Here is an 11,216-nt window from a genome sequence, read left to right on the forward strand (position 1 = left end):
AAAACACTAAAATCAAGGGGAAATCACTTGTCTTGTGGCAGTACTAACTATCTTTGAGGGAAAGCAGTCAGTGTCCTATTATAGACTATATATAAGAGACAGTCCAAGGCCAAGGGTCAGCTGCGCCGCATGTTAGTTGCTTCCTCAGTCCATTTTAATCAGTAGAGACACCATATCGAGTGAACAATAATTTATTACATGGTGCATGATAAAATGAATAGTGCAAAGTCTTTGGCGATTAGACTCCATCATGACGTAGTATATCAAAGGGGGTAGTGATGCTGTGGTGAGATTAGGTATATTCCCCCTGGAGTCTAGACACTGGTGGTGGTGGTGAAGGGAGTAGCTGAAGATTCAATGAAGGAATGTAGAGCAGGACTTGGCACTGAATATGATGAAGACTGGAGGTGATGGGGTGGAGGTTGCATCAGTTCATACTGAAATGTCAACTGACGGCAGCAGAGAGAAGAACCGTTTTTGATTGTGAATGAATGAGTGTAAAGAGGGTCTTCCTGACTGAACTTCCGCATACGTTTCATTAAAGCTGCAGTGTTTTTAAAAAAATATATATATATTTCAGTATTACTGTGGTTATTCGTATTAGTATACTGTCTACTCGTTTACCGCTATTATTACTACTATGTTTTCACTACCTTCAGACAATATCAACATGCATAAATGTATTTCTATTTTGATTTTTGACTTCTTCATTTATTGTTATCATTTTTGTTATTATTATTATTATTACTATTATGTATGTGTGTATGTGTGTATATGTATATATATATATATATATATATATGTGTATATGTGTGTGTATGTATATATGTGTGTATGTGTGTATGTATATGTATGTATGTGTATATGTATATACATATTATTATTATTATTATTATTATTATTATTTTTAACCATTATTATTACTACTACTATTACAATGAATCAATCGGATGGTTTGATGGTGGATGGATTGGTTAATTAATAGATTTATTTAGTTATTTACTGGATAATTTATTTACTTTACTTATCATTGTTATTATAATAATCACATATAAAAAACAGCATTGCTTGCAAAAAATACATTGCACCAACAATATTGCACTATATCCGTCTGGCATAACACCCTCCCCCTTCTCCCCCCATCGCATCTTTACCCCATCAAGTATCACCACTCCTCCTCTCCCCTTTCTTTTTCCTCCTCTTCTTTCCCCCTTTCCTTTACTTAATCATCCACCTTCACCTTTCCCTATTTCCTGGCTGGGGCGGCCTGACGTCCGGTTTAAAATAAATACAAAAAATGAAAGAAATGAATTGGGAAGGAGGAAGGGAAAGATAAGGGAAACATTTGTATTTTTTTTTATTTTATTTTTTTTTAATAAATCCCTCTTCCGACACAGAACAGGCTCTCTCCTGACGGGTCTGGGGGCTGTTCAGAAAGGGAAGAAGGGTGACAGTAGACACCTCTGACAGCTAGCCCCCTCCCCAGGGTCTGGGGGCAGCTTAAGGGGGGTAACCTGTCTCAGGAAACAAAAACAAAATATATATATATATACAAATGTAAATACAAATAAAGACCAATATATAAAGACAAAATATGATAACATAACATTCTTGGACCATGGGATATTATAAGCCACCCCTGCCACGAAAAATACTCAACTCCCCACCCCACCCCCTCTCTCTCTTTCCCGCCCTTTTCTTTCTCCTCTTTAAATACAAACAAACAAACACTCTACACCCCCCACACTGCATACATACAAACACACACAACTGTACACACACACTGGAACCTTACACAACAGACTGCCCTGCACTGTCAATAACACCACACTCCCTCCACCAACATCTCTTAATTATTTGTCTCATTTTGTTCGTTTTGTTAGAATTGGCTTGTCCCGTTCATTTTGTCATGACTTCCGATGTATTTTATTTATTTATTTTTCTCTTTTGTTTGTTTCTGTTTGTCTTGTCAAATTTCCACTGTTTTGTCATGCTTCACTAAATAAAAATAAAAAAAATAAAATAAAAAAAGCTGCAGTGGGTAGAACTGGAGCAAATATGCTAATAAAAAAAGTTATTTTTATAAAACGGTCACTATATTCTGACAGTAGTACATGAGGCAGGTAATCTGAAAAAAATCATGTACCTTTGTGTCCTCCGGTGCTCCTAACGGCATCTGCAAGATTTCACAGACTGGAGGAAAACAACCAATCAGAGCTGATCTGGAGTCTGCCGTCCAGCTGGCGTCTATGAGAGCCACAAGTCAATCACTCGTGAACTCCGATCAAACGGTCAAACTAGGCAGCGCTGATCAAATATGAATCAATATTCTGCTACTGTATTGCCTATTTCTCAAATGTTTTCAGAAACATCTTGTAGTGTACTGTTTAGCTGTAAAATGAGAAAGTTTGTGCCCCGGCAGCCATGTTGAGATCAGCTGAGGAAATACCAAGCACCACCCACCAGCCCGAGCACAGCCAATAGGAACGCTCAATAGGAACGCTCTTTCTCTAAAATCACCTGTGATTGGTCAAAGTCTCCCGTCACGTGCTAGATTTTTTAAAGCCTGAAAACAGAGCCATGAGGAGGTGCAGAAGTCTAGTTATCTCTCAGAACACTTGAATTACAATATGCTGAAAGGTTTTTATGGAATTTTTGCCCAATGATGCCAATAACTTGTTGCTTACTGCCACTTTAACTTTCAAACATCACTCGATGGCAGTCTTCTGAACCATATCATGGACTGGGCTGGCAACACACTTCAGCCTCAAAGACTCAGACTGCAGCGCTTGGAGCTGAACCTGCACACGGAGAACACAAGGAAAATGAGAGAGCAATGTCTGCTGCATGTGACTTAAGTAGACTAGAGAGTGGAGGCACAATCAGGCACATTCAATCAGCACCTGCATCACAGCAATTAGCTCACAGCAAAAGTGAATTCCTTCTACCACCACAAGTACACACACACACACCCCAAACCACTCCCAGTCAGTGTGAAGGTGAGCCAGTATGAAAGTGATGATACAGGTCTGCCCTGTTACACTTGCAAAACCGGTGTATTTTTGTGTGGCAGCTGTTTTAAAAGAAAAAAGCTCCAGTTGACCCTTCCTAAGTCACACCCCTTTTTGCTCTGTGCTCCAATAACAGTTGAGCAAGCTTGGAGCCTCTGTCAACTTCCCCTTTCTTTTGATACTTAGATATGCTAGGTCTTTTGAAAGATAACATTACATAGTTGCATATAGTCACAGTTACTACGAGGAACTTTCATTTTCTGCTGATTTTGGCGGTCCCTGTGGACAAAAGCGGTAGTTTTTCCGAGCACCAGAGTCCCTTCAGAAAACCTCTTATTTTTCCGACTGCAGGTCGAAGGCAGAGGCCCCGTTGGAGTCCGAGCTGAAGGGTTTCTGGTGAACCTGCATGATTTAGTATGATTTCATTCCTTTGTTTATATTATCTCTGCTTCGTGACACCCCGAAGTAACCTTTAGTGCTATTTATTTTGATGTGAAAAGTTAACTGAGTAAAGTTTATCCTGATGAATATATCCTTCCACTGTCGGCTTCTTGAAGCTATATTGCCTGGGGACTTAGGATCAGTCAATTTATGCTAAATGCATGCACCAAGCGGCAGACAGAAAAAGTTAGCGACTAGCTGTCGAACATAGTGGAGTATTCAGCAGCTAAAAAGCCAGATATTTCCTTCAGGAGTTGGTGGAGACCAAAAACAGGAAATATTGGACTTACATTCATAGAGTGGTCAGAAATACAACTCCAAATTACAGTAAGAAAAACAAAGATACAAAATACAGCACAGGCAGTGTCTCTAGGTATTTCCAGGACAGCTGCATTTGATTTTCAGCAATTGAAGTCAGGTTTTGGTGTTTCAAACTCAACAACAGACTCTTTGTTGACTCACCACTTTACACATTCAACAACCACGCAGAGAGAAGTTTATTGTAGAAGAAGATATAAAAGTTTCTCCACCCACTTAAAGCAGCAACACTGTGTTTGGAGTAAAGGTTATTATAACTTTCACTGGAACTCTCACTAATCACAAAAAAACTAAGTCTCTCTCCCACAGCTGAAAACAAGAGACAAACAGAGACATTCTGGGACATACTGTGTGAAGGAAGATGAGTTTCATCAACTTGAATAACCTTTAGTCTTCAGTCTGTGAGACAACATAAAGCTCAGACTCAGGAGTGTGGGGGCAGGTGGGCGTACAGTCGGTGGTCCCACAACGGTTGCAGGCGATACCATCCCCCAGGTGTGGAGCTGACTGTTGCTCAGCGTGAACACCGAGCACCAGATGGTATTAGCCTGCCTGCCCACTGCCCAAGGCTCACTTATCTTAGACACTGCGTGCATGTAATTGCAGTGTGACCGCCTCTTCTGCAATATTGCAGTGACAAAAAAAATATGTTGGTTATCGCAACAAGCTAAGCTAATTCTCACACAATGCTATATTCCTGAGTATCCACAGTATCAGTATTTTTTTATATCAAAAGTTAAGAGAACCCAAATATGAAATTGAATCAGAATATTATTCCTGAGTGCAGCTCAGTGTATAAGAGCTCTTTAGTTTTGGCTGAGCCTCAGTACTTCAGTTTCTGACGTAATCACCGTCATCAGCATCTCCACAAATGTGCCCTCAGTGATGTGGGGCCATTTAGTTTGTAAGTGCTTTTGCTTGTGTAACTACAAGCTACTGTCAAATCTACTGTGTCTCTGCGTGATAGGACAAACCAACCACACTACACTAATAGGAGACAATGACCACCGGAGAAAGAAGAAGTCATATCCAGTAGCACGATGTAAAAATACTCCATTACAAGTGAAAGTCCTGCTTTCAAAATCTCACTTAAAATAGAAGTATTATCAAAAAAATACAGTACTTCAATATCAAAAGTAGTATTTATATTGTAGAATGGCCCATTTTAGAGTGTTATAATATAATCTATAGGATTAGTGATTCATTAATTGGTAAGTAGCATTTTAAGGTTGTAGCAAGTTGAAGCACATTTTAAGTACATTATTTACTGCTGAGTAGTTTAATCCATCCATCCACTATCTGTCCTTTGGAGGGTCACAAGGGGCATTAGCCTGTCACAGATCACACTGGGCTGGAGGGGGGAGCACTCCTGACGGGTCACCAGTATGTCACAGGGCTCACACATACATACAGAAACCATTCAAACTTACAGTCACACCTATAGGCAATTAAGAGGCACCAGTTTACCGCACCAGCATGACTGTGGGAGGAAACCAGAGCTCCATTTAGTAGTTAAATCTATTACATATTAAAAACTAAAATGTTAGTCTCTGCTTCCAGTAACTATAATTATGAAATAAATGGGCTGGAGTAAAAGTATAATATTTCCCCCTGAAATGTAGTGGAGTAGAAGTGTAAAGTAGTAACATGCAGGGTGGTACAGCTGCACTATAAGGGTTGAAGGTCGTGCAGCAGTTCTTGAAATAGTCACGAAATTCAATGTATTGATTCGTGTACACAGACACAAATTTAAAAAAAATTGTGATGGTCAGCACAAAATCAATTCTTATGTAATCCAAGTAATTGTGAACCGGGGAGTATAAAGAGCGACAAACGCAGCGCAGGGAGCAGGACGTGGTGGCTAGGTGGGTCAAAAAACACAGGACTTTTGCCCAGGAGGCCGGTGTTCGTGTCCCGTATGAAACCAGCAGTCAAAGATTTATTTGTTACGTAACTTCCGTACTTAAGTTACAGCACTCCCGGAGTTATTTTAACCCAAACCACGATCTTTTCCTAAACCTAACTAAGTAGTTTTGTTGCCTTACCCTAACCAAGTCGATCTTTACCCAAACCTAACAAAGTAGTTTTATTTTGAAAAGACTAGAGTGGAATTAACACGTGTCACGTGTTGCTGGACATTCGTAGGAAAGCGCACAAAAAATATGTTGTTGACAGTCATGTTAAGCGTCACGACAAAAGAGGGAAATTCGTGTCTATGTACACAAATCAAATAGATTAAATTTCGTGACTAAATCACAAACTGCTGTGAGACAGTGTTGTTTGTTTGCAATGTAATGTAATATATAAAATATATAATAATAATATAATGTTAATAAGTTTGATGTTTTTTTAATGACAAATGTTTCACCACCATCTGTATTTTTGGTGTCTTATAAGTGTGTGTAGGCTGGACACTTGTCTGTGCAAGACATAATAAACAACACTACTATAGTCAAGAAGAAGTATAAAGTAGTATTAAGTGCAGAAGTAGAATCGAATGTAAATACCAACACGTTCTCATCCCAACTCGTCACATACCGCCGCTTTGTCGCCCGCCTTGGCGTCACACGATTTTCGGCATCAAAACCACGATAGTTAGGTTTAGGAAAGAACGACATGGTCAGGCTTAAAACTACTACGTTTGTACAGTGAAAATGACACTGAACTTTGTGAACAGGGGACACAAACGAACAGCTGATAGAAACGTGATGCATGTGACATGAACAGCGGTCTCCTGGATGAAAGCCTTGTGTTTGTTGGACCCATCCACCTCCCCTCCCGCTCCGCTCCGCTCTTTAAACTACGTCACCACACTCCCAGCGCACTTTGACTTTTAAAGCACAAGTGTCTTTAAATTGTACTCAAGTAGGCTACAGTACTCAAGTAAATTCACTTATTATCCACCGCTGATAAGGATCCATCCTCAGTCTGGGTGAATGCTTCTGTAATGGACATTTGTTGGAAAAAGTTTTTAATTTCAAAACTCTCCCAGTCAAACCCAAACTGGTGCTAACCGACAAATGGACAGGCAGAAAAAGAAGAGAAACAACAACAGCGTAGATGTAAAGAAGCAGCTGCACCAAACTTTGCGGCCTCAAACCGAAACCTCCAGACTGGCTTGTGTTGAAAGCGGGCAGAAAAGGAGGACTAAAAGAAGAAGAAGAGCTTCCTGTAATGATGAGCGCCGCCGCTCTCCTCTGATGTTCAATGAGAAACAAATGAGCTGACTTTGCAAAGCGGGCCGCATGAAAAGGCCGTGAAGTGAGAGTTTCCCTGTGAGCCGGTGCCTTTACTGGCAGACAGCCTCCCAGACTGGGCTTCTTCAGACGGACCGGCCTGATGAGAGAGATTCACTCCAGTTTCCATTATCATGATTAGATTTCTATGATGATCAGAAGCACTGAATTATGCAGTTCACATGAGCAAACAGAAACATTAGCAAATGTCTCACAGCATTTTAAAAAACAGAGTCATTGCTAACTGTAGGAGGTGTAATTCACATTGACAATGTACAAACAATGTTGAGAGATGAGTACATTGCCAATTTACCATTTCTGGTAGATGTTTCCATGGAAACCAAGGCTCTTTTAATGAAGCAGTAATCCAGCAGGGGACTGAAACAGAGAGACAATATGGCCACTGGCATTTGAGAATTTTAGCTCAACATAATGTGTGTGTGTGTGGGCGATAAACAGCATGTAATCAATCAGATTGTCAATCAGAGCACGATGCAGGACAGTCTAAAGTTTTCGTCTGAGTTATTTCAGTAAAAGCTGTCTGGCTTCCTGCCTCAATAAATCTGTCACGGAGCAATAGCAATAAATGGAACGAGAAGGAAAATATACATCATGTGACTAACAAAAACCACAAATGAAGAACCGTGGACTTCCTTAAGAGGAAGACCAGACTGAATATCTCAAAGAAGTGCGTCAGATTCTGCAAGGCAAGCTGTTATGATAGCTTAAAACCGTACACTAATGCCCCTGGCTGGTCCAAAGAAAATTCAGTTCTGTGTGGATTTGAAATATTCATATGCATTGTTGAGGTGCCTTACCTTAAAATAGTACAAAAAAAAGTGTTTCAAAGTGTGAAAACTCTCACTTTAAATGACTGACATGATGAAACTGCGCTCACTGTGACAGACACACGGGTGATCTTTGTGCCAAAAGCAGGCAAGTCTGACACAGTTTGAAACCACAAGTATTATTCAATTCTCATTTTAAAATATTTCCTAGAGTGACACACGCACACACAACCACACACACACACACACACACACACACACACACCACAGTCCCCAGTAGTAGACTTGAAGTGAAAGTTACCACAGATCTATTTAGCAGATGCCTGACATGGGGATCACATTAGCTCAGTATATCTGGATACTGCAGCGCTCCACATTTTCTCCTCTACGCAGCTCAAACTGCCTGAATTTTAGTTTTTTTTATGATTTAATAAATTTACTGTAAAGACACTTTTATTTTATAGTGAAATATCTCAACAGCCATTGGATGTTTTGCCATGTCATTTGTTACAGACCTGGCTCCTTTAAAGATGAATTGTGATAATTTTGGTGGACTTTTCTATCTAGTGCCATCATCAGGTAGCTAAACATTTTAATGTGTCCAGTAGGTTATTTATATAACCACATACCTGCAAAACGAATGGCATTCTCATCAACTTCATGTTTAGCGCTAATTAGCAAATGTTAGCCTGCTAAGACGCTAAACTAAGATGGTGAACATGGTAGACATTGTAGCTGCTACACATCAGCATGTTAGCCTTCTTATCATTGGGAGCATGTTAGCATGCTGACATTAGCATTTATGGTGCCTTCAAATGGGATCGTGTTTACCGTGTTCACAAGAAGAGTCCATATGAACGCCCCCCTCTTGTTGTATTCATGACCTCACAAGTGGAAAGTTTCTGAAAGCTCAGAGTTTACGAGTTGTGACGTGTTGGTTGACGTTGTCAGAAATGGCGGAGGCCATGGAAGTTCATTTTTCGGTGCATAATAAGTTAATATATTGTAATTTTAATCGTACATTGTTTTTTTTCATAATTTTATAATATGTGTGAGGAAAATGTTGATATTCTCAACGGCCTCATCTTTTTCCTCTGTCATTATGCCTTTGCATTTTCTGCATTATGTTACCCGCTTGCTAAATTGTTAGCCTCTGTGGCTTCTAGACGCCGTCAGTAACGTTAATATTGCCGTTGCTTAGCAGCGGTGTTCTCATGGCTTAACTACTTGAACGTCAAGCATATCGTGTACACGACTTTCCACGTTGTAAACACGAGCTCATGAGTTTCATTTGAAGCCACCATTAGCTCAGAGCAGATAGCATGACTGTCGACTCTTATTCTGGTTTGTTTAAAGATTCTCTAAAAATATTCAGGGCATTAATATATCAGCAAACAACTATTTGCTATTTAAAGTCTGTGTGTGTTGTAATACGAGTTTCTCCGTGCTTTGTTGACATCGCCAGGCCGGCCATGATTGCTTTTAGTGCGTGTTCGTGCATGTGAGGGTGCCCGACTGGTTAGCTGACGGCCACCGCTCTGCACTGCTCTCTTACGGTTACAAATGATGACGCCATCCCAACCGATGACGCCGTTGTAGAAGCATAGCGCCCACCCTCCGGTTCCCCCTCAGGTAAACACTGCCGTCACCATGTTGAGAGCCGTGTAGAGGAAATAGAAATGCTCCCAATCTCACATTTAGCACCTTTAAATACAACTGAGATAAAATCTGAAGAGGTAGATATGCATAACCTATGATACGTGAAGCAGAGGCGGTTTATCAAAAAGTGAAAGTAGAAAATGAATCAATAAAAGTAGATACATATATAGATAGATAGATAGATACTGTAGATAGGAAGGCCCATTGATGGAGATTGAAAATGACAGTATTAGGCCTTTACTTGGGGAAGTGTTAATTAAAGCATCTTTTCTCCCTGAAGCTACTGTACACTGTAGGAAGTGCTAACAAATATGACAGAAGCTGTTGGAAGCAACACTTTAACACGTGAACTGATACAGATCAGATAATAGGCTACATGGTGTTTCCATTAATTTAAAAACTGGTACACCACCTCTGTTGATCCACTTGTTTGGCCTTATCACTGTTGGCTGTTCAGCCTTTAGTCATCCTCTCAATTTAACGTTATTAGCAGAAATAGCAGAAGAACAACAGGTGGCGTATGAGAGGAAGTTAGCAGCAACAGATTCAGTGGATATTTAGCGTGATATTTCCCAGTATTCTTCTATTTACATCAATTTCTAACGACTTCCTGCTCTCTTAACTCTCAACAGAGGCCTGAAGCTCTACCGAGATGATGAAGAATATTGTGAAGAGGATTGTTTTCCTGGTAAGTTTACAAGATACATCTAACAAAGTGCAGCAGAGCTACTGCGGCGTACTAGAGATGATTTGCATCCTGATGGAGGACAGAAGTGAGACTGAGGATAATGAGAATATAATGATTTACTCGCCGTATCCGAGGACACCTGCAAGGACCAGCCTGTCATACACACACACTCACACACTTACAGTTCGCCAATACAGTATGTACACTTGTTGCTGAGATGATGAAATTAGTCTACCATTGATTAGTCTACCAAACACTTGTGTGTGTGTTTTTTTCCCGACATACTCTCCTCATCTCCCTGTAATCAGCACACGCAGCTCCCAGGTGGTTGTGTGTCAGTGAAACTGAGATGTTTCACTCTCTTGCATCACTGATAGACGGCTGATGGTTGACATCTCTGGAGAAACAGCCATGACTTGTTTGCAAGTAGAGCCCCTGCAGCACAATCCTTTGAGTGGTGTTGGTGTTTAGAGAGTGGAGGCAATAAACAAAACCTCTGTGTGTAAAATGTGTTGCCACGTTTGCCCCGAGGCAGAGACATTGAACATAATGAACAGATTGGTTGCTTTATTTAGGCTGTGTGTGATAGATGGCTGTGTTATGTGTTGCAGTGCCCTCTCCTGACCAATATTTGCAAATACGAAATGAGAAAAAGAGGTGAGTAATGTAGTTTTTTCACTCTCTCTATCTAATGTGCATACGTTATTCCTGCTCCTTTATATGTGGCTTTTCATGATGTACACGATTTTAGAAATGCTATTTTCATAAAATTCTGCATGTTCTAATAATAAAAGCACACAATTATATAATTGTATGTGTATTACATACACAAAATGCTGCTGAATGTGTATATGCTGTGTATATGTATATATATATATATATATATATATATATTAATCGATTAAAATATTTAATCGCAATTATTCGCATGATTCCATAGTTAACCGCACTTTTTTTTTAATCAGTTCAAAATGTACCTTAAAGGGAGATTTGTCAAGTATTTAATACTCTTATCAACATGGGAGTGGGCAAATATGCTGCTTTATGCAAATATATGTATATATTTATTATTGAA

General features: G+C 39.9%; 1 long non-coding RNA gene across 3 annotated transcripts in view; it reads left to right on the plus strand.

Moving 5' to 3' along the window:
* The window catches only part of LOC141758566 (uncharacterized), a 49,068-nt gene extending 38,202 nt beyond the window's left edge, over positions 1–10,866 (plus strand). The window contains exons 7-8 of one of the 3 annotated variants that reach the window (XR_012591896.1): positions 10,086–10,141; positions 10,450–10,864. This is a non-coding gene — a long non-coding RNA (uncharacterized LOC141758566). Of the gene's footprint in view, positions 1–10,085 lie in introns of all 3 variants that reach the window. The other 2 variants (XR_012591894.1, XR_012591892.1) reach the window with 2 other exon arrangements.
* The last annotated feature ends 350 nt before the right edge of the window (positions 10,867–11,216 follow it).

Source organism: Sebastes fasciatus, chromosome 2 (genome assembly GCF_043250625.1).
Source record: "Sebastes fasciatus isolate fSebFas1 chromosome 2, fSebFas1.pri, whole genome shotgun sequence".
Classification (NCBI taxonomy): Eukaryota; Metazoa; Chordata; class Actinopteri; order Perciformes; family Sebastidae; genus Sebastes; species Sebastes fasciatus.